This window comes from Schistocerca serialis, chromosome 5, assembly GCF_023864345.2.
Source record: "Schistocerca serialis cubense isolate TAMUIC-IGC-003099 chromosome 5, iqSchSeri2.2, whole genome shotgun sequence".
NCBI lineage: Eukaryota > Metazoa > Arthropoda > Insecta > Orthoptera > Acrididae > Schistocerca > Schistocerca serialis.
The window spans coordinates 813,734,096-813,761,221 of record NC_064642.1 but is presented as its reverse complement, the minus strand read 5'-3'; positions in this window follow the sequence as shown (position 1 = coordinate 813,761,221).

The following is a 27,126-nucleotide window of genomic DNA, read 5'->3' as shown; positions in this document are numbered from 1 at the left end:
CCGAAGATCTTGCTGGCCAGGGTAGTTGACTTACACCTTCTAGAGCACGTTGGGTGGCACGGGATACATGCGGACGTGCATTGTCCTCTTGGAACAGCAAGTTCCCTTGCCGGTCTAGGAATGGTAGAACGATGGGTTCGATGACGGTTTGGATGTACCGTGCACTATTCAGTGTCCCCTCGACGATCACCAGTGGTGTACGGCCAGTGTAGGAGATCGCTCCCCACACCATGATGCCGGGTGTTGGCCCTGTGTGCCTCGGTCGTACGCAGTCCTGATTGTGGCGCTCACCTGCACGGCGCCAAACACGCATACGACCCTCATTGGCACCAAGGCAGAAGCGACTCTCATCGCTGAAGACGACACGTCTCCATTCGTCCCTCCATTCACGCCTGTCGCGACACCACTGGAGGCGGGCTACATGATGTTGGGGCGTGAGCGGAAGATGGCCTAACGGTGTGCGGGACCGTAGCCCAGCTTCATGGAGACGGTTGCGAATGGTCCTCGCCGATACCCCAGGAGCAACAGTGTCCCTAATTTGCTGGGAAGTGGCGGTGCGGTCCCCTACGGCACTGCGTAGGATCCTACGGTCTTGGCGTGCATCCGTGCGTCGCTGCGGTCCGGTCCCAGGTCGACGGGCACGTGCACCTTCCGCCGACCACTGGCGACAACATCGATGTACTGTGGAGACCTCACGCCCAACGTGTTGAGCAATTCGGCGGTACGTCCACCCGGCCTCCCGCATGCCCACTATACGCCCTCGCTCAAAGTCCGTCAACTGCACATACGGTTCAAGTCCACACTGTCGCAGCATGCTACCAGTGTTAAAGACTGCGATGGAGCTCCGTATGCCACGGCAAACTGGCTGACACTGACGGCGGCGGTGCACAAATGCTGCGCAGCTAGCGCCATTCGACGGTCAACACCACGGTTCCTGGTGTGTCCGCTGTGCCGTGTGTGTGATCATTGCTTGTACAGCCCTCTCGCAGTGTCCGGAGCAAGTATGGTGGGTCTGACACACCGGCGTCAATGTGTTCTTTTTTCCATTTCCAGGAGTGTACTTTATTTATTAAACATTTTATTTATAACTATAATGGCACCAAAACATGTATAACAGTGTTATGGTGGTGAGTTAATCAGTGTAAGTACTGTCATGAGAAAACATATATACATAATCCAACAATGTATCCAACTCAAATATACAATTAGATAGTATCCTATTGAGTCTGATGGGGCAGGCAAAATAAATGCCCATGTTAGTCTAAATGTAGGTTGCACATTCACTGCACATTACCACTTCCACTTTTTGCACAGTTGTTTCTGTAAGTTGTACGAAGTTGTTGTAACCAGATCCTTGTTATCACAGGTTTATGCATTGGAATACAGTCTTTCCAAACTTGTCAGCCAGCAGCACTGTGCTTCCTCTCATTAGCCAAGCAATCATATCAAAATTTGATCAAATTCTCATAAATCTTGCCTAGACATACAGACCCACATTGCCCAGGAATCAGGCTATCCAAATCCTCCCTGGAACATCCTATTTTCACTGATCAGTTCTTATTGAGGTTTGTACAAATGACAAACATGCACACAAATCAAACACAAACATGGCATAGTTAAATATATTCTATTTCACCCTTCAGATGTTCCCAGATCAGGACCTCCGACACTTCTACCCCCCTCCCCCCCCCCTCCCGCACCAAGAGAATTTATTCCCAGATGCTGATTCTTATTTTTTTTTAAGCATCACTGTACATAAATACACTCAATATTTTTTTTATGAATTCCTATATAAATTTTCACATAATATTTGGCAATATCTTGAAACCCATTCTTTTATGACATTTCCATGGCTATCTAGATTCAATCATAAATGGCAAACAAACTCACCAAGGTCAAACGTTTACAAGCATCCACTTAGCCATTAGTGTTCTTTCCCTCACTTCCCTCATCAACATCTTATAATAAGCAAGTTAACTATTTCCCATATGCCTTTACAATTTGCATATTTAGTGACTGCCCTATATGACTGTCCCAGCAACAATCCCACCCCCACGCACCAGTATCAACTCCAGGTGCCACAGATACATTAGAAATTTTAATAAAATCTCAACTATTTTTTTTAACAAACTATTTGCAGATTTCCTCCCTCGTATATTCTCCACACATTTATACAGAAATAGACTATATGTACAGTAGGTTTCAGTTACCTTATGACTTTCAACAAGGCTTCTATCACACCCACACCAGTTGTGCAAATCCATTGGACAACAGATTCCCTTATTGCAAATACATACAGTATAATGAAGTTTGTTGACCACCAACAATAGCATCGCAACATACACAGTAACACAAATAATACTCCAATTATAAATACACGTATACATAGCCCCCAATAATTTTTTTTAACTCGACAATAGTGTACATGGGAATCTCACTTCCTTAACCTTTATTCTTTTACCACATATTTTTTCAACTCCGTTACATTTCTCAGTCCAAATGGCTTTTTGGACACTGCATATACCAACCTATATGCATTAGGGTGTGGACAACCCGTTATCCCAAAGGGTCCATGGTATAATTCAAATAACTTTTTAATTTCACCATCAATGTCACTGGATTTTGTTTTGTTCCTCACCAGCACCTTATCTCCCTCCTTGAACTTTGTTGTCTTATACCTTTCTTCATGCCTCCTCTGTCTCTCATGTCCTTCCTTTAACATTTGCTGTCTGGCCATCTGCATCTTCTCTTGACTTGTCAAGTCTTGAGATGGAGGAAAATCTATGTGTTCTGCTATAAGATTGTCTGGCTTGATATCTTTCATGAGCTCATAGGGTGATAATCCTGTTGCACAACTCTTCACTGTGTTCATAAGATCCTCAAACACAGTTATACATTCTGCCCAAGTACTATGCTTTTTACATAGCCTACCCAGCCTACCCTGGGTAGGCTATGTCCTACATAGCCTACCCAGCTCCCTCATATTACCCTCAGCAGGGTTTCCCGCAGGGTGATACACTGAAATCCTTATATGCTTCATCCCAGATCTTTGCATAAACTTCCCCCACACACTAGATACAAATTGTGCTCCATTATCAGACAGAACATTCTCTGGTTTTATAACATTCGCAAAGTAATCTTTCTCTAGCTTGTTAATTATATTCTGGCTAGTGGCCTTTTTCAGTGGATACAGCCTTACAAACTTTGATAATACATCAACAGCTAAAAGAACATACTTTACACCCCCTCGACCTGTTGGCAGCCTCCCAAATAAATCAATAACCAGCAGTTCACCATTTCTTTTAGGAACAATATTCTGCATCTCTCCTTGTACTGCAGTAGTATTATACTTCACTTTTTGACTTTTGTCACAAGAAGCCAACTGTCTCTTTACTCTCCTGGCCATGTTGTTAAAACTAACATAGTCCTGCAGTATTTCCAAACATTTTTGAGCCCCATAATGCCCATGGATAAGGTGGATGAAATTTATTAATTTTTCCACATGCTCATCTGGAAAACATACCTTCCACTCCTCTTTGTCCAAATTTCTTCGTCTAAATAAAATACCCTTATAAATTCTATAATATTTAGCAATTTTTTGATGTTCTTTACTTCCAAAGTTTGTTTTGATAAACTTCAAGGTTTGGTCCCCATTCTGAAGTCTCCTCATGTCCTTACAGATGGATCTGATTTCCTTCTCTCCACCCACTCCTTTCATATACAATATCTGTAGTTCTTTCTTGTCTCCATTCGCTTCATGTTCTTCTCCAATGAAAGGTAATCTTGATAAGGCATCAGCCACATTGTTGTCTGTGCCCTTAATATATCTTATCTCATAGTTAAACTGCTGCAAAAACATGGCCCATCTCATGAGTATATTATTTAACTGCTTACATTCTTGCAAATAGTTCAGAGCCTTATGGTCTGTGTAAACAATCACTTTCCTACCTTCCACATATATCTTGAACTTCTGAAATCCAAAAACTATGGCTAAAAGTTCCTTCTCTGAGATACCATACATTAATTCGTGTTTGGACTGCATTCTGGTTTCAAAAGCGATTGCCCTGTGCTTGGTCTTCCCATCTACTACCCTCTCCTGAAAAAGCACTGCCCTTATCCCATAATCTGAGCTGTCTGCCCCAATACAGAATGGCAAAGACAAATCTGAATAGAACAAAATTTTGTTGTTTTTTAAGCTATTCTTGATGGCTTTAAATTCCCGGTCACACTCAGATGTCTAGCGCCAGGTTACACTTTTCTTTAATAGTCTACATAAGTTAGGTGAATTCAGGCTTTAATCACTTATGTACTTCCTATAGAATGAACATAGTCCTATAAATGATTTCAATTGTTTCCTGTTCGTTGGCACCTTGCAGTCAACAATAGCCTTGATTTTCTCTTTATTGGGCAGAATGCCATCAGGAGTTAACTGATGGCCGAGAAATAGTAATGTTGTTTGAAAAAATTCACACTTACTTAACTTAAGGGTCATCCCGCCTTTAGATATAGCCTTGAATACATCCTCCAACAGCTGACAGTGCTCTTGTCAATTGCTACTCGTAATCAAAATGTCATCTACGTACACTGTCAATATTCTCATTAGTTCATCACCCAACACATGACTTAAAGCCCTTACAAAAACTGCTACAGATGTTCATAAACCAAATGGCACAACTGTAAACATATAAGTCCTGCCCTCAAATAAGAAAGCAGTGTACTTTCAGCTCTCTTCAGCCAATTGCACCTGCCAGAACCCTGAAGTCAAATCAACACTTGACAGAATTTTAACATTATACAATTTTTGCAACAGCTCATCCATGTTCTCTGGCTGATCATTTTCTTTGACTATTATTTTATTTAGCTTTCTTGCATCCAATACTATTCTTATAGAACCACCCCTCTTTTTCACCACTACTATTGGATTACAATACTCACTCCTCCCCATTGCCAGTATGCCCCACTTCAACATCATCTGTATCCTTGCCCTTACAGCCTCTCTATTAGCTATTGCTATAGGATAAAGTTTGGCCCTTATCACTTCATGTGTTAATACCCTCAAAACATAACTGAAATCTACGACTTTTCTGGGTCTGTCAGAGAACACATGCTTATGCTTACACAATAAACCTGTAAGCTGCACCTTTTGTTCCTCATTTAAATGTCCCATTTCATTTACTTTGTCATGTATCTGCTGTTCAGTGCACATCTCTTCACCTACCTCTTCTATCCTTTGTAAATGAGTAATTGTCTCACCTCCTTTTAATTCCCCTTTAAATTTTATTCTTCGTCTATTTCCACCAGCATCAAATTCTACCACTCTGTCCTTTACAAAAATGCTACAGTCATACTAGTACAAGAAGTCCATACCCAAAATTACATTAAATGCCAAACCCTTCACCAGAAAGCAACTAATATCAAAACAATACTCATTACTATTAAATTTCAGTAATACTTCCCTGCTGATGGGCTTGCTACATGTTCCAGTTGCTGTCTTAATTTTGACTCCTGTAACTGGTAATTCTATTAATCCTAAACCTTTAATTTTCTGCCAGAAAGATTCAAAAATTGCAGATAAACTTGAGCCAGAGTCTAATAATGCTCCTCCCACACTGATATCAATTATTGGCTGTATCACCTCTATTTCTACTCTGTTCAGCCCTGATTCCTGTAATAAATCTCTTTCTACTTCACTCCTGCTTTCCTCTTGCATAATGCAAATATCTGTAGGTCTTTCTCCAAAACATACATCAGTATCCCCTTCAAACAGATCCTTAATAGCAAACTCAACATTCTCTTCTTCACTTAATTCTTCCATTTTTCTGGCAATTTTAAATTTTATTTTGCTCCATTCTTCAGGCATCAAAGCTTTATGTAATTTTGCATAGGACACCCAATCACTCAAATCATAATCAGCCTCCTCCTTTCCTAACCATCCACAATTAACATCTTTGAGGCTTGCATCATCAGTTAAGAAAACATAGGTTTCAATTTTATCTTCTGGGCAACCGACAGCAACATTCTCCATATCATTACGCATTTCCATATCCACATTGAAGTCATTATCGCTACCACAGTTAACACCTGCACCCACAAGCACAGTAACCTTATCAGTAGGTAATTTACCAGCATTTTCCACATTGTCAAATACACCACTCATATTAGCCTTTACATCACACTGAATAACCCTCTCCTCACCTTTTCCACAATTCTCCATACTATTTGCAATAGACATCTCTACCCATTCATCACACCCACTATTACTGTGAACATTGCCCCTTAATTCCATATCCACTTCTGTTCCCCCTTTTGATGAAACTACCTCTGTCTCTGATCTTTCAATGAATTTTGCTGCACACAAACCAATATTGTCTCCTCTGCTTGTAATTCCTCTTCCCTTTTAAACATGTCATCAATGTAAAACTCACACTGTTCATTGCTGATATTAGCCTTGTTCCCTTTTTTCCTCTTATACCTTTTATCTATATTTCTATAACTGTTAACCCCCTCCCCCATAGATTTTCATTTCCTAAGACAGCATCCATATGACATATCCCAATTTCCCTATTTTCCTTGCTGACTTTATTACTCCTCCCATCATGTCCTTGTCTGGCCCTGTTCACATAATTACCAGCCCCCCTGCGGACCTTAAGTGAGGCATCAATTAGTTTTTTGATTGCCTACCCTGTCCATTTGCATCCTGCATTCCTACTCTCATACCTTCTCTATCACTCCTCATCTGATCAAAATTGTCTCTTCTCCCTCCAAAATTTCTGTTATACCTTTGTGGCTTGCTTCTACAATCTCTATCCTGATTATTCTGATCACTTCTATCTTCTCTCCACCTCTTATGGTTATTACTGTATTCATAATTAACTGTTTCCCCTTTGATGATACCTTCCACTCTCCCTTTGTTCCATGTATTTAGGTTTGTAACACAATGCCCTGTCCATATTATCCACAAAATTAAGAAATTCTTCCACTGAATCTGTTGCACTGTGAATCAAATCCCATTGCAAATGCTCTGGTAATCTTCTCTTTAGTATAGATATTTCTGTTAATACGCCCAGTGGCCTATCCAGATGATTTAATTTATTCAGTTCTCTAACACAGAACTCTCTCATACTGTCCTTTCCACTCTTGTAACTGGATCCATTCAAAAAATCGTTTTGCAATCTTAATTGTTGTGCTTGGCCCCAGTATTTGTTCAAGAACAGGTTTTCAAAGGTTTTAAAATCACAAAATTTATCATCATTTTGGTTTGCCTATGTTTGAGCTCCCCCTTCCATCTGCCTCTTATCATATTTAATTTTTGCCTGCTCACTCATCTCTGTCACAAAGTTATCCTTACACGCAGCTAGAGAGTCAACTGCATGATATTTATTATCCCCATTAAAAGGTTTTGACTGAAATCCATGCCCCAGAGGATATCCCAACAATAAATTTCCATTCCCTGCTGCCACAGTATTAACTGTTTCCCACAAGACATTTATTTGCCCTTCTAATTCCTTCTTATTGTCAGTAATTCCCTTATGGCAATCCAGCACTCCTATCTTAATGGATTCAATGTCTGCCTCTGTTTGTCTTTGAAATAATGTGCATTTCTGTTCCAGTACCTGAATCTGCCCCACAAGATTACTTTGCACAGTGTCCACCTTGGCTACTAGGCCTCTTTCAACCTCATCAAATCTCTCGATAATTCCCTCAACAATTTTAACTGTGTTTTCAACTGTATCTGTAATTTGAGTGAATATGAGATCTAGCTGATCAAATTTTTCACTCACTGTCTTTATTTTATCACTAAGCCTTAATTCCATATCCCCTATTTTCGAATCCATTTCCCCAAGTATTGCAGTTTTATATTCCCTATTTTCGAGTCTATTTCTCCTAATTTACTAGTAAGTTTTACAAAAAATGTGCTGAGGTCACTTCCTGGTATCCAGCCTATTTCTTTTGGCATGCTAGGGCTACTACAGGTACTCCTAACATCCACTGATTCGCCTTCACTTTGAGATTCACGCGTCTCATCGGCCATGGCTAATGAAAGGACACAATTTTGCAATGTAGCTGCTGGCTGTACTTATCTTTTATATCCTCGTGTGACGCGACGTCTGCAGTGAGCTCCGCAGCACAGCTATGCAATGAATCGTAATCGGCGGCGTGGACACACAGCAAACTCAATCAGGAGCGAGAACACGTTGCGTAGGCCCCTGGCAGCATGTAGTCGTGTTGGTCGGTGGCACGGACGACGGCGTTGATCGTCGGCAGCACGTGGATACAGCTTCGACTGCTTTACCCGTAGCAACACATGGACGTGGCACGGACGACAGTTTCTTGTCGCGGCAGCACGTGTAGCGGCACGGACGACTGTTTTACCCGCGGCAACACGTGGACACGGCAAGCACGGCGGTTTTACCCGTGGCAACACGTGGACACGGCAAGCACGGCGGTTTTACCCGTGGCAACACGTGGACACGGCAAGCACGGCCGTTTTACCCGTGGCAACACGTGGACACGGCAAGCACGGCCGTTTTACCCGTGGCAACACGTGGACACGGCAAGCACGGCGGTTTTACCCGTGGCAACACGTGGACACGGCAAGCACGGCCGTTTTACCCGTGGCAACACGTGGACACGGCAAGCACGGCCGTTTTACCCGTGGCAACACGTGGACACGGCAAGCACGGCCGTTTTACCCGTGGCAACACGTGGACACGGCAAGCACGGCGGTTTTACCCGTGGCAACACGTGGACACGGCAAGCACGGCCGTTTTACCCGTGGCAACACGTGGACACGGCAAGCACGGCCGTTTTACCCGTGGCAACACGTGGACACGGCAAGCACGGCCGTTTTACCCGTGGCAACACGTGGACACGGCAAGCACGGCCGTTTTACCCGTGGCAACACGTGGACACGGCAAGCACGGCGGTTTTACCCGTGGCAACACGTGGACACGGCAAGCACGGCCGTTTTACCCGTGGCAACACGTGGACACGGCAAGCACGGCGGTTTTACCCGTGGCAACACGTGGACACGGCAAGCACGGCCGTTTTACCCGCGGCAACACGTGGACACGGCAAGCACGGCCGTTTTACCCGTGGCAACACGTGGACACGGCAAGCACGGCCGTTTTACCCGCGGCAACACGTGGACACGGCAAGCACGGCCGTTTTACCCGCGGCAACACGTGGACACGGCAAGCACGGCGGTTTTACCCGTGGCAACACGTGGACACGGCAAGCACGGCCGTTTTACCCGCGGCAACACGTGGACACGGCAAGCACGGCCGTTTTACCCGTGGCAACACGTGGACACGGCAAGCACGGCGGTTTTACCCGTGGCAACACGTGGACACGGCAAGCACGGCCGTTTTACCCGTGGCAACACGTGGACACGGCAAGCACGGCCGTTTTACCCGTGGCAACACGTGGACACGGCAAGCACGGCCGTTTTACCCGTGGCAACACGTGGACACGGCAAGCACGGCGGTTTTACCCGTGGCAACACGTGGACACGGCAAGCACGGCCGTTTTACCCGTGGCAACACGTGGACACGGCAAGCACGGCCGTTTTACCCGTGGCAACACGTGGACACGGCAAGCACGGAGGTTTTACCCGTGGCAACACGTGGACACGGCAAGCACGGCGGTTTTACCCGTGGCAACACGTGGACACGGCAAGCACGGCCGTTTTACCCGTGGCAACACGTGGACACGGCAAGCACGGCGGTTTTACCCGTGGCAACACGTGGACACGGCAAGCACGGCCGTTTTACCCGCGGCAACACGTGGACACGGCAAGCACGGCCGTTTTACCCGTGGCAACACGTGGACACGGCAAGCACGGCCGTTTTACCCGTGGCAACACGTGGACTCGGCAAGCACGGCCGTTTTACCCGCGGCAACACGTGGACACGGCAGGCACGGCCGTTTTACCCGCGGCAACACGTGGACACGGCAAGCACGGCCGTTTTACCCGCGGCAACACGTGGACACGGCAAGCACGGCCGTTTTACCCGTGGCAACACGTGGACACGGCAAGCACGGCCGTTTTACCCGCGGCAACACGTGGACACGGCAAGGACGGCCGTTTTACCTGTGGCAACACGTGGACACGGCAAGCACGGCCGTTTTACCCGTGGCAACACGTGGACTCGGCAAGCACGGCCGTTTTACCCGCGGCAACACGTGGACTCGGCAAGCACGGCCGTTTTACCCGCGGCAACACGTGGACTCGGCAAGCACGGCCGTTTTACCCGTGGCAACACGTGGACACGGCAAGCACGGCCGTTTTACCCGCGGCAACACGTGGACACGGCAAGCACGGCCGTTTTACCCGCGGCAACACGTGGACACGGCAAGCACGGCCGTTTTACCCGTGGCAACACGTGGACACGGCAGGCACGGCCGTTTTACCCGTGGCAACACGTGGACTCGGCAAGCACGGCCGTTTTACCCGCGGCAACACGTGGACTCGGCAAGCACGGCCGTTTTACCCGCGGCAACACGTGGACTCGGCAAGCACGGCCGTTTTACCCGTGGCAACACGTGGACACGGCAAGCACGGCCGTTTTACCCGCGGCAACACGTGGACACGGCAAGCACGGCCGTTTTACCCGCGGCAACACGTGGACACGGCAAGCACGGCCGTTTTACCCGTGGCAACACGTGGACACGGCAAGCACGGCCGTTTTACCCGCGGCAACACGTGGACTCGGCAAGCACGGCCGTTTTACCCGCGGCAACACGTGGACTCGGCAAGCACGGCCGTTTTACCCGTGGCAACACGTGGACACGGCAAGCACGGCCGTTTTACCCGTGGCAACACGTGGACACGGCAAGCACGGCCGTTTTACCCGCGGCAACACGTGGACACGGCAAGCACGGCCGTTTTACCCGTGGCAACACGTGGACACGGCAAGCACGGCCGTTTTACCCGCGGCAACACGTGGACACGGCAAGCACGGCCGTTTTACCCGTGGCAACACGTGGACACGGCAAGCACGGCCGTTTTACCCGTGGCAACACGTGGACTCGGCAAGCACGGCCGTTTTACCCGCGGCAACACGTGGACACGGCAAGCACGGCCGTTTTACCCGCGGCAACACGTGGACACGGCAAGCACGGCCGTTTTACCCGCGGCAACACGTGGACACGGCAAGCACGGCCGTTTTACCCGTGGCAACACGTGGACACGGCAAGCACGGCCGTTTTACCCGCGGCAACACGTGGACACGGCAAGCACGGCCGTTTTACCCGTGGCAACACGTGGACACGGCAAGCACGGCCGTTTTACCCGTGGCAACACGTGGACTCGGCAAGCACGGCCGTTTTACCCGCGGCAACACGTGGACTCGGCAAGCACGGCCGTTTTACCCGCGGCAACACGTGGACACGGCAGGCACGGCCGTTTTACCCGCGGCAACACGTGGTCGACTCATCAGACTGTGTAACTGACTGCTTCACAATCGTGGTGGCCTTATATCGGCGTAACCACGGGGCAGCGCGTATCTTGTCCAGCACAAACACTCCGGTACTGCGAATGCACCGATTTAGCTCAGAGGCCCCACACTGACTGTTCAAAAGCCTAACATCAGACGGACATCCGATTCCGAAATACTATAGAATATGGAAGAAAGTCCTATCCCGGACGAGCCCCCAATTGCAACCGAACTCGGGCTCGTTTACTACCTATTTTTCACGTGGCTCATCTGTAAACGGGGTTGGTAGTAAACGGTTGCATTTGCACCCCTATTATTGAGTCTGATATTGGCTGGCTTTTGAAGAGCAGTGAATTGAACAATACACGTTCAGATTGAAACTTATTTATTCAAAAGAAACACTTTAACGTTGTGGCCATGCATTTTTAAGTCCACATATAATAATCGGTGCAATTCGTACACTGTTTGTCTCACACCCACACACTTTCACTTTGTTCCTTCGCATACCCTGGCGTCCATGTTTGCACTCGCGGCACTTTGCTCTCCCAACTCGCCACCACAACGGCCAACGACAAAAGACCACGATTTTCCCGCTCATATCCACAGTCCTGAGTCGGGTCACATGACACCACAGTAGTCAAAATAATCGCTAAACATGGCCACAATTCGTTTACAATATTTTATAATATTTAAATACTTAAATCTAAATACATTATGTAATTTTACAAATTATCACCACACTTATATAATTCGTTGCAATTAAAAGAAAACCAAAACACTATCCAACGGAACTACAACGTCCATCAAAACACAAAACAAGTATTTTCCGGTCTATTTTGCCCAGCATATTATCTCTGCTGCTGTGCTTTAAATTTTAAATTACTTGAAAGGGTGCCATATTATCCCCTGTTACCTTACATACTTGAAAGAGTTCCATATTATCCCCTGTTACCTTACAACCGCTGGTAAATATTCTCAGCTTGCTCAATAATTTGAAACACGACAATCTTGGACTTCATCTACTTATGACTCCGATTATTGTACTAAGCAATGAAACTATTTTGAGCAAGAGAGAAACTCCCCCAGAAGATAATTGCGTGTGACAGTGAGTACCCAGAAGCCAAAAAAGCAGCCTTTGTGACTGTTTCGTATGTAATACGAAAGGGCATTCTGGATCCGAAAGCTGCTGAGCCAAATCTGTTTCCAGACTGGGACGTTCCCAGTGTAGTTTTCAGTCTGTGAATGCCTAGGAATATCGTGCTCGTTATTGTCACTGAAAATTTTTTTGGCTCTGTGACGTGACCTAAATTGCGTTACATTACTTTCTTAAGCGCGCAGGGTGGGAGGTACCAGCAAACCAATTAATAACCTTTCGATAAAATGTTGTTACTGACTGTTAACGGGTGACACCAGTATTACAACAGAACATCTGTCAGACAAGGCAAATTTTCACTCTGCCCCCTTTCACTACTGCTGGTAGATAGGCATAAATCAAAGACGTTGAAAGATACAGCACAGAAAGTACATAAATATTACTACAATATTAACTCGGTACATGACATGCATTTTTCCTGTATAATGGCTTCTAGGAGCAACAAAATTTTAGACTCACTTTCAAGAAAATACTAATTTTGGAAACCATATGACTCATAATCTGCTCATTAAGAGGGAGAATCTTAGTATATGGTCTACAATACTTGTTTTACTGTATGAAACCTGCGACCCATGTGTGTTTCTCCAGGATGCATAGCTCACGACGCGCAAATTAGCCAGACATACTCAGTGTTACGTAGTGAGGATATTCAATGTTGGGCGTCGCTAAGCATGATTACAAAAACGCTTTAAAACTGTTTTACTTGCTTATATTCCTAAAGTCAGATATTTAACACACTGGAACAGCAAAAACTTCAAATTGCTTTAGAAATGAGTTCAAAACATGGGAGTTTGATTCCGTAAAGGATCAGAGGTTAACTATTAGATTTCTCGTTGAAATCAATGCTTCTGATGACTGAGGTTTTTCATGTTCTATATTTGGTCTCATATATTATTTTCAACATATGCTTGATGCGAGACTTCTTCTCGCATGAGAACTACATTAAGTGAAACAAAACAGTATACGGTATTTGTTCACATCGTTATCCCGCGTAGAGCAACGACACTTACTCATTACGGTTCTACTGATTGTCACGAACAGGTTTGTATTCAGTTTTGTTGTGCTAATGTGACGGCGCTACTAAATATGTACACCTTTGTTACTACTTACGCCATTCAGTGTTTCTAGCTACTTTAGCGCTTATGTACCCTGCTTCACTTTTAACAGGCAGAGAACTTTGCTGTTAGTTGTACCAATAGGTCGGCAGTTCATATTCATTCATTCAGTGCTGCAGTAGCTTCATGCACTGCTTGGCGCAAATAGGAAGTTATTTACCACTTTCAGTTTTAAACAGGCAGTGTACTATACCGTTTCCTTTCGTGCTAACAATTCAAAACTAAATATTTAATTCCTTGTAACCACTTAGGCTGAAGAATGCATTTAGCTATTACAGCGCCAATATACGCAATTCGTAATTAAGAACTGGTAGACTGTTTCATTGTACATATGTCGGCACAAAGTGTGTAACGTCGAACTACGTTTTGCGCTTTAATTTCAAAACCAAGCTTATTTTAATCGTGACCGCTGTGAGCTTGCTTCATGCCATATTAGCACAATCCATCAATTAAAACTGTCGCTGTGTAGCGTCATACTTGCATGTGCAACGTCATCTGGCGTCAAACACTTGTACAGTCAACAATATTAATAATACTGTGTTTTACTAATTTTTAACACTTTAGTTGTATAAACATTTATTACTATTCTTGCACATTGCGTTGTATTTCCCTTGGTTTAATGCTTTTTCTAAGTCGTACGTAATTTCATACTATGGTGCTGCAGGCGCAACACCCACTCTTATAACGCAATCTGGTATTAAAAATTTGTATCATCTAATGATCAGCAATTTTATGTCTTCTTATGTCCGTTACCTTGAAAACATGTAAATATTACGTCCAGTTGTGCTTGTAACTGCTATGTCTACTAGTTGCATGCAGTAACCTGGCATATGTCCTCTTCAGCTTTGTAATGCGTTAATTGTATGCCGATATTGGTTCTGTAACTCATTGTTATGTCATGAGTAATAGATTTAAACAGATGTCGGATGACGAACGCCTCATTGGGTTCAGTCAGTGACTTTCCTTCTGTGAGCGACTCAGCAATGAGTAGATATTAGCAGCACTCTTTCCTACCATATCGCTCGTCTTTCAGTTCTATCATAGGGATATGAAATTATAAGGGGCAACTCAACAAATTTACTATAACCATGCTTCATCGTTTTTATGCCCTTCAATTATCTGTCGATTTTATTGTGTACTGTATAAATCTTGTGTTTTAAGCAATCCTCTCATCTCAGAACTGTCATAGTGTGTAATTGTTTTAAAGTACATCAGGTAGAGTGAGCAGTTCGCTATTAATAACGGCAATTATGTTCTAGGTGTAATCTGAACTCCATGTGTAGATAAACAAGCACGTTACTAGTCATGTGCATTTGAACTCTCCCCATTTCTCACTCTGTTTCAGAATTTTAATCAAAAATTTATTGGCTTTGTATACGCTGAAGCGCCAAAGAAAGTTGTACGTATTCAAATAGAGATGTGAACAGGCAGAATACGGCACTCCGGTCGGCAACGCCTACATAACAAAGTTTCTGGCGCGGCTGTTAGATCGGTCAGTGCTGCTACAATTGAAGGTTATCAAGATTTGAGTTTGAACGTGGTGTTACAGTCGCCACACGAGCGATGGGACACAGCATCTCTGAGGTAGCGATGAAGTACGGATATTCATGTATGACTATTTCAAGAGTGTACCTTGAACACCAGCAATCCGGTAAAACATAAAATCTTTGACATAATGCGGCCGGAAAAAGATCTTAAAGGAACGGGACCAATGGCAAGAGAAAGGTTCAACGTGACAGAAATGCAACCCTTCAGCAAACTGCTGCAGATATCAATGCTGGGCCATATAGTGTCAGCGTGTGAACCAGTCAACGCACTAACAGACACTGGACGGTTGACTGGAAACACGTTGTCTGGTCGGACGAGTCTCGTTTCAAATTGCATCGAGCGGATAGACGTGTGGAGACAACCTCATGAATCCATGGACCCTGCACGACAGCAGGGGACTTACTGTTCAAGCTGCTTGCAGGTTCCGTGATGGAATGGGGCATGTGCAGCTGTAGTGATATGGGACCTCTGATACGTCTAGATACGATTGAAAAGTGGCACATTTGTAGCCATCCTGATCAATCGCCTGCATCCATTCACGTCCTTCTCCATTCCGACGGACTTCAGCAATTCCACCAGGAAAATACAACGACCCACACGCCCAGAATGGCAACAGTGGCTCCAAGGAGACTTCAGAGTTCATACTCCCGCTGGCCGCCAGACTTCCCAGACATGAACATTATTGAGAATATCTGGGATGCATTGCAACGTGCTTTTCAGAAGAGATCCCCGCCCTTTCGTACTAACACGGATTCATGGACAGCCCTGCAGGGCTCATGGTGTCAGTTCCCTCCAGCACGTGGAGTCCACGCCACGCCCTGCTGCCGCACTTCGTCGTGCTGGCAGGGGCCTTATTCGATAGTAGGAAAGTGTACCAGTTTCTTTGGCCTTCAGTGTATGTCGTTCTGTTTTGGTTAAATTGCAGATAGGTTCTTTTAGACACTGTGCATAAGGAATAATCACATGCGGTCCCAGCATTACCTTGAGTGCTGGTTGCCTACTGCTATTGACCTCCCATCCCTCCCTCCCTCCCCCCTATTTTCTAAAGTGGAATAGTACTCTCATAGGTCTAAGATTACATCTGGAAGCTCTCACGTTACTTTAATCAGTTGTTTTGCATTTAGTTCTCGTACATATACTTAAGATTCTTCAGTTTCTTGATAATCGTTTATTGAAATACCTTAGCAATATTAGATACTTCAGAATATTGGATACATAATATATTACTATATTCCTCAACATGACTTCATTGTATTGTCTTTTAGCATGTTCAGTTTAATGATCAAGCCCATTACAACATTCGATTTTCGTGCCTTTATTTACCTCTGTGTTTTGGGCATGTTATCATTTTCAATTTAAGTTTTTTATCTCAATTGTTCTTTTTCTGCTCTTTTAGTAATATTAGGTTTAAATGAGAAAAAGTTTATTTGATTAAATAGGATTAATGTAGCTGAAAATATAATGAATAGGGAGAATCATATGAGAGGAGATATTTGAGGGATTTAGATTTAATTTCCCCATCAGAAGTAGTCGTTAATTTACTATTGTTTGGTTTAAGAGACCATTACTTACTTTCAGTCATCTGATGTTTCAAATTGTACTAATTGTTTAGTTATTTTAGATTGACACTCTAATGTTATTTATTTAACTAACTCCTTAGATTATCTTAGATAATCACTTGATAAATAAATTTACTGAAGTTCTTTCAATTACAATTGGTATAAATCTGTCCATAAAGAATGTGCACTCTATACACACAGTTCACTTTGGGAGTGGAGTGAAATTTAATTTCATAATCCATTTATTGAACGTAATCAATTTACTTTCATACATTAATACGATCTTACTACATAATACTTGGCAGCAATTGTTCCATATTGCTATCCACATGTATACTCTCCGTTTGACCTGACAGTCAATGTATAACTTAAGAACTGCAAACTTATGTTCACTTTTATATACATTTTTATTGTGACAGTATATGTAGAAATGTAAGATATCTGAAGATATGTGAAGATGAAAATGTAATCCCATTGGATCTTTAATTCTTTCTACTGTTACATTGGGTTTCCTTCTCTTACGGTGTTTGTATAGTGAATCAAACTAATCGTAATAAATGATTAGAAGACAGCGTTGTAATGGACTTTTCGAAGCCAATAATTGATTTCGTACTGATAGCCAGTATATGCAAATGTCGGTGTTTGAAGATAAAACGTTACTGCTTATAGGTGGCTATAAAAGTAATTTTGTCTAACCTTTGATCTTTATGTAACCTCACCAGTACCACATGGGGCTCCACTTGATGTAGTCTCTCACTTCCTCTTCCTTTATAACCTCTTCCTTTTTAACCTCTTCCAGCCTACCTCTTCTACTAGAGGAACGAACTGCTAGTTACAGAATACATGGTTTTCTTAATTGTAATTAATGGTACCTATGTTACCATTATCTTTATACGAATTTTTGTGTGTTCGTGTTGTCGTGTGTCAAGATATATATTAAACAGTTAGTGTAACACTCGGTAATTTTTCATGTTCACATTTTAATAGCCTGCAAAAGGGTTGATTTAGATTTTCCAGAGCAGTTCTTAAAAACTGAGTTTGTGGTGTGCTTGAAGCATTGCACTTCATCTGGGAAAAAATTGTTCCTCAGTACAGAGAACTCTCTGAAGTAGTTGCAGTCAACGAGTTCATCGTAACTGAAATTTGTATTACAAATAGAAGATTGAAATCACTGTCTCTGAAAGGAAACTGTAATATTACGTGAAAAGTTGCTGAGATTTTTAAATTAGTGTTATTTCTCACTAGCATTGTAATCAAGCCTGTTACAAAAATTCTCCACTTACTAGAATTGGTAAATGGTAGACACAGAAACTGTTTTACAATTGAACTGTTCCGAATACTTAACTTTGTATGACCAGATCAAACAACTTGCATAGTTATTTCAACAATAACTGAGATTAAGAAAAAATTTTAACTCTAGAATTTACTTTTAAGTAAGGTGTAACCTGAATTTAGCTCTCGTTGTGTAACAATCACAAACTTTCAATGTCAAATAGTTCAGCAGCATTGTTAAATAAGTAACTTCTACAACATACAGTGTCAGATACATCTTTTAAGTTATCTTCTATTAATCACCATTCCTTTGTAAGCAGTATTACAGATGCGCAGTTAGACTAGAATTACTACTTTAAAAAGATTGACAACCTTAGTACAGCAACGGTACTTTTATGCACAGTCTTGCTAATAACTGTTAACGAAGTCTGACTTTACTTCCACTTACTTCCACTTGTAACGTGCGCATGAGGCACACAATACTCATTAAAGCCTGTACTATGGTAAGTGAGCGGGGTTCACCTTACGAGACAGGATTTTCGTATAGTTATTGACCGCGTGTACCAGAATGGTGGCAAATCAGACTTACACCCATTCTGCAATAACAATGATACGTCAAGTAAGTTCAAAATGCAGTTACACGTCTGTATGCACCAAAAGCAACACTTAAGATGCTACCAATTTGATAATAATACGGTCGCCAGCCTAATTAGGCATTAACTGAGTTTCTTCCCTGTACAAGTTGATGTATATTCATGCAAAACAACACGTAGTAACACTGCATAATATAGTAAAATTTTAGAACCAGAAAATCTATTGAACTGATAGTTTCACGTTCTGTACTGATATGGAAAAACCATGAATACATAACACTACACTATAATATATACTACAAAGCTCCGTACTGTCTATTGATCTGATTAAAATCGGGCATAGGTTACCCTAGAAATAGCACTTTCGAGCCACACACAAATTGTCAATTCTGATAAAGATAAAATACTGATAAATTTTGACTTATATATTGAATTTAACCTTTGCTGGTCAAACCAATGTGGAACACTTCAGAATTCAAATGAATAAAAGGGGGTGGGGGGACCCTGAAACTGTTATTATCACTATATTAAAAAACTTGATTACTGAAACTATCATGCATTCAAGATTTCCAGTATATCCGTTACTACTCTTTTTATATTATTTACTTCTCATATAAATACCTTTATATCTGTCTCGAAATAATTAAACTTCATTATTATATCGATATTAAAGTTATCTTTCAACTTCGTTAGACCTTCGTTATTCATTTACTGGTTCATTAACAAAACAGTTCTTTAAACACCATTATAACATAGCTAGGTCTGCAAGTAATTATTATTAACACAAAATCTAATTTTTCATTTCGGGACATTCGGATTACACAACATTTGAAAAGGATCCTTTCTAGGTTAGTTGTGAGGATAATTAAATGAGGGGAAAGTTCTGGTAAAATTTACGTTATTATTGAACAGTTCACTCTAAGGTCCATACGAATACAGTAGTAAAAGTTTCAACCTGCTTTTATCAATGCAGCGGTTGGCGGGCGGCGAGATGGCAAGGCACAGAGCACACATACAACCACAGCTATGGCTCTTGACGTATCGGCACTTTAATTCTTCTTAGCGTCGCAATACTTTTCCATTTAGTGCCTATGGAATATTGCCATGCTGTGTGGGCGTTGGAACAGCATACCCGAGGCTCAGTGAAACTACGTCTTCCAGGAGAGCCTCCTCACTGCAGAAGGTGTTGCTCAGACCAATGCCAAACTCCAACTACAACTGCTGAGCCCGTTGTGCCGTGCAGTGCCCGCGTGCATTTTCCCGCGCTCACCTGCCATCCACCTTTTACCGCTCCCTGACAGGCCGGGTATTCATCCGAGGTTTTGCATTCTACATATCCTAACACATTGCCTACGTATGGACCAGAGGCACAATTACAATTTTCAACATCTTACAATAGTTTCAACATGTGTTACATTTCAATTCTATCACAATATTACTTGACATTTGACATAAACATTAATCTTCACATTGAAACTTGTTTACAGTTTTCTTAACACAATGACATGAAACAAAAACAAACGAAATCAGGACATCAATTACACTATTTTATCGAAAAATCTGATGGAAAAAAAATTTACTTATATGTTGTTCTTGTTACACACTTACTTCATGATCTTCTCTTCCCTTTTCTATCGGCCTTCCTTTGTCAACTTTTGTTCTTTTCGACCCCAATGGTATTAGGTTTCGAGGCCAGAGGGTGTCTTTCGTTCTCATTTTCGCCTTCGATTGGTGAAAGGGGGGGAGGGGGGGGCGGCGGCCTCAGACACGGTGAGAGGGAAGCCAACGTTCCTGGGGAGCAAACCCATCACAGAAAGCCTGGCCCGCCGGGCTGGGTGTTAAGCGATCAAGTTGGTAAACGATCCATGTAAAAGTCTTCAGTCCCACGCCTGAAAATCTTCGGATATCAAGACCAAGCAAGAGATAGAACAAGCCATACCAGATGTGTAAACAGCAGTGTCGGCATGATCACTCACAATATCCCTAGTTCGTGAACAAAATGTGAATCGCAGTTGGAGACTTTGCTCTGCATCAGTAGTGAAGTAAATGGGATCGAAAAAGAAGCCTTACACATCTCGAAGGATGCTTCTCACGATGTAAACCATGTCAAATGTTAACTGTTGCTGGTCATGGAGGTGTGATCACCAGTAGAAATATTGGAGCATTTTGGAATCATATAATCCCAAGTTCCTGCAATTACTACAGGGACAATCCTGGAAAGGTCCACAGCGCTGAAGTGACCTTGATGGCTGGTGAACAGATGAAAGTGAGACAGAGAAGGCTGATGTTTCAAAACTCCAATGATCTTATGTACCATGCTGTAGACTGCTCACAAGCAAAGTAATTTTGTGGTTGCCAGTTGCGAAGAGAAGACAATGCGAAGACAGGGATAGAACGCTGTGGTAAAGCATTGCTGTATCATATACTGGTGTACTTCCACCCGTAACAGTATGTCTGCAGTACACAGCCTGCCAGATGATACCATATTCCAAGTTCTGTGTCTCAGACCTCACGGATGTCTGTACTGTTTCTCATCATTTGTATGTTGGTGACTATAACTGGAAGAATTGCGATCATTTGTCATTGAAGAAGCTCGTTCCGCGTATCAGTCAGCGAGAATACGAGAAGAGGTCCAGCCAGAACTTCACCTGCTGCCTTTCACTTCGCGAAGAAGATCGTGGCGTCCGCTGAATGCAGTCCTTACAGCCATTTCACTATCACTACTGCCTGACCTGAAAGCACCCAGCTTACAAGACGTACAGTGGAAGATGCAAGTTGTTGGCCAGCACCTCAAGTGGAAATCCGTTCCCGACGATTTACAAGCCTTTCAGCGAGACATTCCAGAGTTGGCTGTGGAAGGTGACTGACAGTTTAAAGGCCAGTGGCTCCGAAGTTGGGGACATCCCCCCCCCCCCCCTCCACCTTCCCTATCATACGTACTTCATACTGTTGTTTACTGCTTCTGTATGTAAATTAATTATATAAAATAGCAAGTAAAATTTCATGTTGAAAATATATGTAAACTGAAATTAGCTGTCTGATCTCCTAGTAATCACATGACTATAATATGGTTAAATATGCAAATTATGAGTAATATAATACTGTCATTAACACGTCAAATAGTTTCAATTCATAAGTGCAAATGTTTCTCACCATTGCAGAAGACGAAAGTTGCCTTCAGACGCAGGTAATAAGTTAAAATGGTAGAAAGAGGACAGAAGTGGTGTACTGTAAGGATCCCGTTAGAGGATGTAGTTTATAGAGAAATGTGTCGTTAGGCTAAAAAAAACTGAAGCAGATGCAACGCCCGTTGTATCCATACAGTCGTTGAGATGGAGTTATAGCACATTGGGCAGATAGTAGAAAATAAAACTTGAGTGACTAAGGATTTTTCCCATCATTACTGCAAGGTGAGATCCACTAATGTTATGTGATTTCCATGAAACTGTCTTGACAACAATAAAGAAGTTCGTTGTAAATTAATATTATGCATGCATTGTTATCACGTCGATATTTTGAATAGTCATGTTAGTGCATTGGTATTTCCGTATATCTCTAATTTATTTGAGAAAATGCTGTGCCTGAACATGGAAGCGTTCTAAATGTACCAGTAAACCCCTGAGCCTTGAAGACTCGAACTATCATGTATAAAACAGCTTCAGTCGTCTGATTACTTATAAATTAGCTACTGCGTTAAAACTTGCATGTCAAATTTAAATTCAAATCTTTCATAAACTTTCCAAAAGGAACTGCATGTACATAAGCGAGAAAACCACTCGATGTTCGCATCCTCATACACTGGATGAATTCTCAAGATAGTTCCGTGTTGTGAGTTACGCTACCTAAGTTCACACAATTTGTAACTGTAATACTTACTTAGTTTTGTTGTTAAACTTCAAACATGAGATTATGCCTCGTAATGTGCAGATCATGACAGCATTGTATACAGGGTGTTACAAAAAGGTACGGCCGAACTTTCAGGAAACATTCCTCACACACAAATAAAGAGAAGCTGTTATGCGGACATGTGTCTGGAAACGCTTAATCTCCATGTTAGAGCTCATTTTAGTTTCTTCCACCTACGCTCAATGGAGCACGTTATCGTGATTTCATACGGGATACTCTACCTGTGCTGCTAGAACATGTGCCTTTACAAGTACGACACATGTGATTCATACACGATGGAGCTCCTGCACATTTCAGTCGAAGTGTTCGTACGCTTCTCAACAACAGATTCGGTGACCGATGGATTGGTAGAGGCGGACCAATTCCATGGCCTCCACGCTCTCCTGACCTCAACCCTCTTGACTTTCATATATGGGGGCATTTGAAAGCTCTTGTCTACGCAACCCCGGCACCAAATGTAGAGACTCTTGGTGCTCGTATTGTGGACGGCTGTGATACAATACGCCATTCTCCAGGGCTGCATCAGCGCATCAGGGATTCCATGCGACGGAGGGTGGATGCATGTATCCTCGCTAACGGAGGACATTTTGAACATTTCCTGTAACAAAGTGTTTGAAGTCACGCTGGTACGTTCTGTTGCTGTGATTCCATTCCATGATTAATGTGATTTGAAGAGAAGTAATAAAACGAGCTCTAACATGGAAAGTAAACGTTTCCGGACACATGTCCGCATAACATATTTTCTTTCTTTGTGTGTGAGGAATGTTTCCTGATAGTTTGTTCGTACCTTTTTGTAACACCATGTATATTAAGTCAATAACCACGTGAAGTAATGGAACTTAAATTTGTTGCTCCTGGAAGCAGCTTGATTGTTTATACACAATCGACCAGGTCATCGGACTGTAATAATATTTATATTGAATGGAAAGTCTGTCAGTAGTTGAATAATCCTCTCATTTACCACTCTCCACTAGTAAACAACTCCAGCTGTGTAGTTGAGCACAAATGTTATTAACGTAGCTAAGCAGCAACCTCTTGTAGCAAGAGGAGATTGTAAAACCACTTTCTACAGTGGGGTGTATCCGACTACAAGACCACAGTGCCATCTTGTTTAATCAACACACGTCAAATAATGTTCTTAAACTTCCTGCTGTGGGTTCGTCATGTGAGCACCCCATCTCAGATGTTTTCCGATTTCCAGTATTTCCTTACTTTCAATGTTTCTCCATATTTAGCTTCCAAATCATTCTGTACGAAAGGTCAAATTCTCCTTTCCCTGATGTGTATCATCACTAAAATACGCGGAAGTCTACCTGAGGTCAATGATAAATCAGCTTTTGTGCAAAGTTCGTAATGTTGATCAAACTGACATTTCCTTAGTGCAAGAAACTCAAAGTTACCATTATCAGTAAATAATAAATGTGCATCATCCTTAGCAGTTGATGAGGCTGTGGCAATGTAGTGAGCATTCCATCGAAATTATTGGTAATCGGTTTGAGGTCTAGTTCAGGGTTGGTCCGTAACTTTAGTTCTGCCTGCACATCTTGCAGCTCCTGATTAACTGAATTCCGAGCTTCTGTGCTGGTGTCCCATTCTAGCTGCTGTATCGAGCTCGGAGGGATGTTGCTACTGTACAAAGTTGTTGGGCGTTGTGATGTATAACTTTGCTACTCGTGGTCTGTTACGGGGACTATGAAAGTACAGTGATGTAGCTGGAAAGCGATTACCCTGCGCATTTAGGGTTAAAGATTTTTAAACCCATTCATTCGTGAGGTCACTTTTGTCCTATAGCTTACGGACACATTTTGAAAATCCGTAAACTCAATTTCTTACAACTTCTAATCGAAACGCAAAGGGATTAAAACGTGGTACAATGTATCAGAAACATGTCGCACACGTTAACGATTACTTCGTGAAGGTCCAGGCCGTTAGTAACTGTCAATGTAACAATACACAGTCCAGCAGAACGCACTAGCCGCTGTCCAGGAAAGACGTGGGCAGGCCACACTCCACGTCCAAAGCTTAGCTGCGGCGATACGGCCCTCTTAGAACACCACTCCGGCTCTCGTTGTTATACAGTGCAGACTTCGTAGTAGGGAAGAGATATCGGTGGCGGTGGTGATCGATCAGTCTCTTGAATGGGTTGATGCAGCCCGCCACGATTTCTAGTCTTGTGCTAACCTATTCATCTAGAGTAGCACTTGCAACCCACGTCCTCTATTGTTTGCTGGCTGTAGTACAATCTCTGTCTTCCTCTACAGTTTTTGCCATCTACAGCTCCCTCTAGTACCACGGAAGTCATTGCATCTTAACAGATGTCCTATCATCCTGTCCCTTCTCCTTATCATTGTTTTCCACATATTCCTTTCCTCTCCGATTCTGCGTAGAGCCTCCTCATACCTTACCTTATCAGTCCACCTAATTTTCAACATTCGTCTGCAGCACATCTCAAATGCTTCTATTCTATTCTGTTTCGGTTTCCCCACAGTCCATGTTTCACTACCATACAATGCTGTACTCCAGACGTACATTCTCAGAAATTTTTTCCTCAAATTAAGGTCGATATTTAATATTAGTAGATTTATCTTGGCCAGGAATGCCCTTTTTGCCAGTGCTAGTCTGCTTTTGATGTCCTCCTTGCTCCGTCCGTCAGTTGTCATTGTGCTGCCTAGGTAGCATAATTCCTTAACTTCATCTACTTCGTGACCATCGATCCTGATATTAAGTTTTTCGCTATTCTCGTTACTATTACTTCTGATTACCTTCGTCTTCTTCGATTTACGCTCAATCCATACTCTTCTCTTAGCAGCACAGCAGTCGCACCCGAATGAGTTGCGTTGGTCTGCACAATGAAAGATTTCTGGAAATCACACTGCAAGAAATGGGGTTAGCCAAAGCGGTCTTCACAGCATCATAGGCAGACAGCTGCGGATCTCCCCACCTGAACTCCGCATCTGTCTTACGTAGGTGATTCAAGGGAACAGCTGATTGAGCAAAATGGGGCACGAACTTCCTCAAGAAAAATTGGGCCTGCCTATAAACCAAGCAATTACCTTCTTGTTCTGAGACGAAGAAAACCCATACAAATATCTAGACTGTCGTTGATCGAATCTGAACTTTCCAGCTGACAGTAAATGCCCTAGGAAAGAGATTACATTATGTGCTAGACTTACTTTAGATAGCTTATTTATGAGGCCGCCAGCACGAAAACGAAGTAAGACCTGCTCCAGATATTGGTGTTCGGAGAGGCCGCTGTAGACGCCATCGTCCAGATAATCGTAAATAGACTTAATTTCAGATCCCGCGAGGTATTATTCAATGATCGGGAAGCGACGGCTCCACTTGTGTGCAGTCCAAATAGAACTCTATTGAACCTAAAAAAGTTCGTCAGTGCAAGTGACCATCACTGGCTTGGATTTTTCACTGAGATGAATCTGATAAAGTGCCTGGTTCAGATTGAAGAGCGTAAAAATCTTTCTCCATAAACCTGTTAATTCAGTGGCGTAAGTCGCTAACGGAACAGGTTGCAAAATAACCTTCATTCAACCGCATATAAAAAACGAGCAGGCGGTACCCAGACCACCCTTTCTGGACCAGAAAAATTGACGAGGCAGAAAGAGATGCAGATGGCCTAAGTACTCATTCCTCAAACACATTCTCCACTCTGTCGTGAGGCTTGTCTAGCACAGTGAAAGCAGATACGGGGATTGCCAAACTGGAACATCATTAGTCAGCCGTTTCTTGTAAAGGATCCTATTGGTGACGCACGATTTATTGGCAAAAGAGTCAGGAAACTGAGTGAGAACTTTAAACAGGCCCTCACACTCCCCTCTGGATAAATGGCTCATGCCGAACTCTGACCTCTCCACAGCTACATTCTAAGTTCGTCACAACTTGACATGAACATGATCTGAATTTCAGTACAAAACCTAAAGAAAAATGCTTTATCAGCTTTATCTACAACTAAGCGCGCTTGCTGGATCCAGAGACAGCCAATTACAAACTGCCTGAAAGATATTGCCCATCTAATACTTGAACTAGCAACCAAAAATCTTGCGTACACACATCACTTTCCAGTAACCCATCAGGGATAACACCTGTCCGTTGACAGCAGGATGTCCTTGTAACGTGAGCTCCAAGGGAGAACACGTATGTGAAAGATGACTACAATACGACTGGTAGTTCTAATCTCATCCTCCCGCACATCGCCATTAAATTTTTCGTTCTTTGCACAAATTTTGGAAAACTGAGTAAGATTACAGAAGAGTAATTTTTTACTTACCTTGATTATCTCGTTGTAGATGGCTCAGTCTTGTCTAAAACTACTTACTTGCAGCTGAAAATTTCAATTTGTTAGGTTCGTGAAAAGGAAATAACGGTTGAACAGTTTCCTTTTGCTATGAACATCCTTCTATTTACTCCCATTCTTCTAAATCACACATACTTCCACGTTCAAAAAACCAGTAATTACATTGTTGTTGACAAGGTCAACAAAATGCATGCGTTTCCGTCAGACATGCCCACCACTCCTTACGTTCTCTG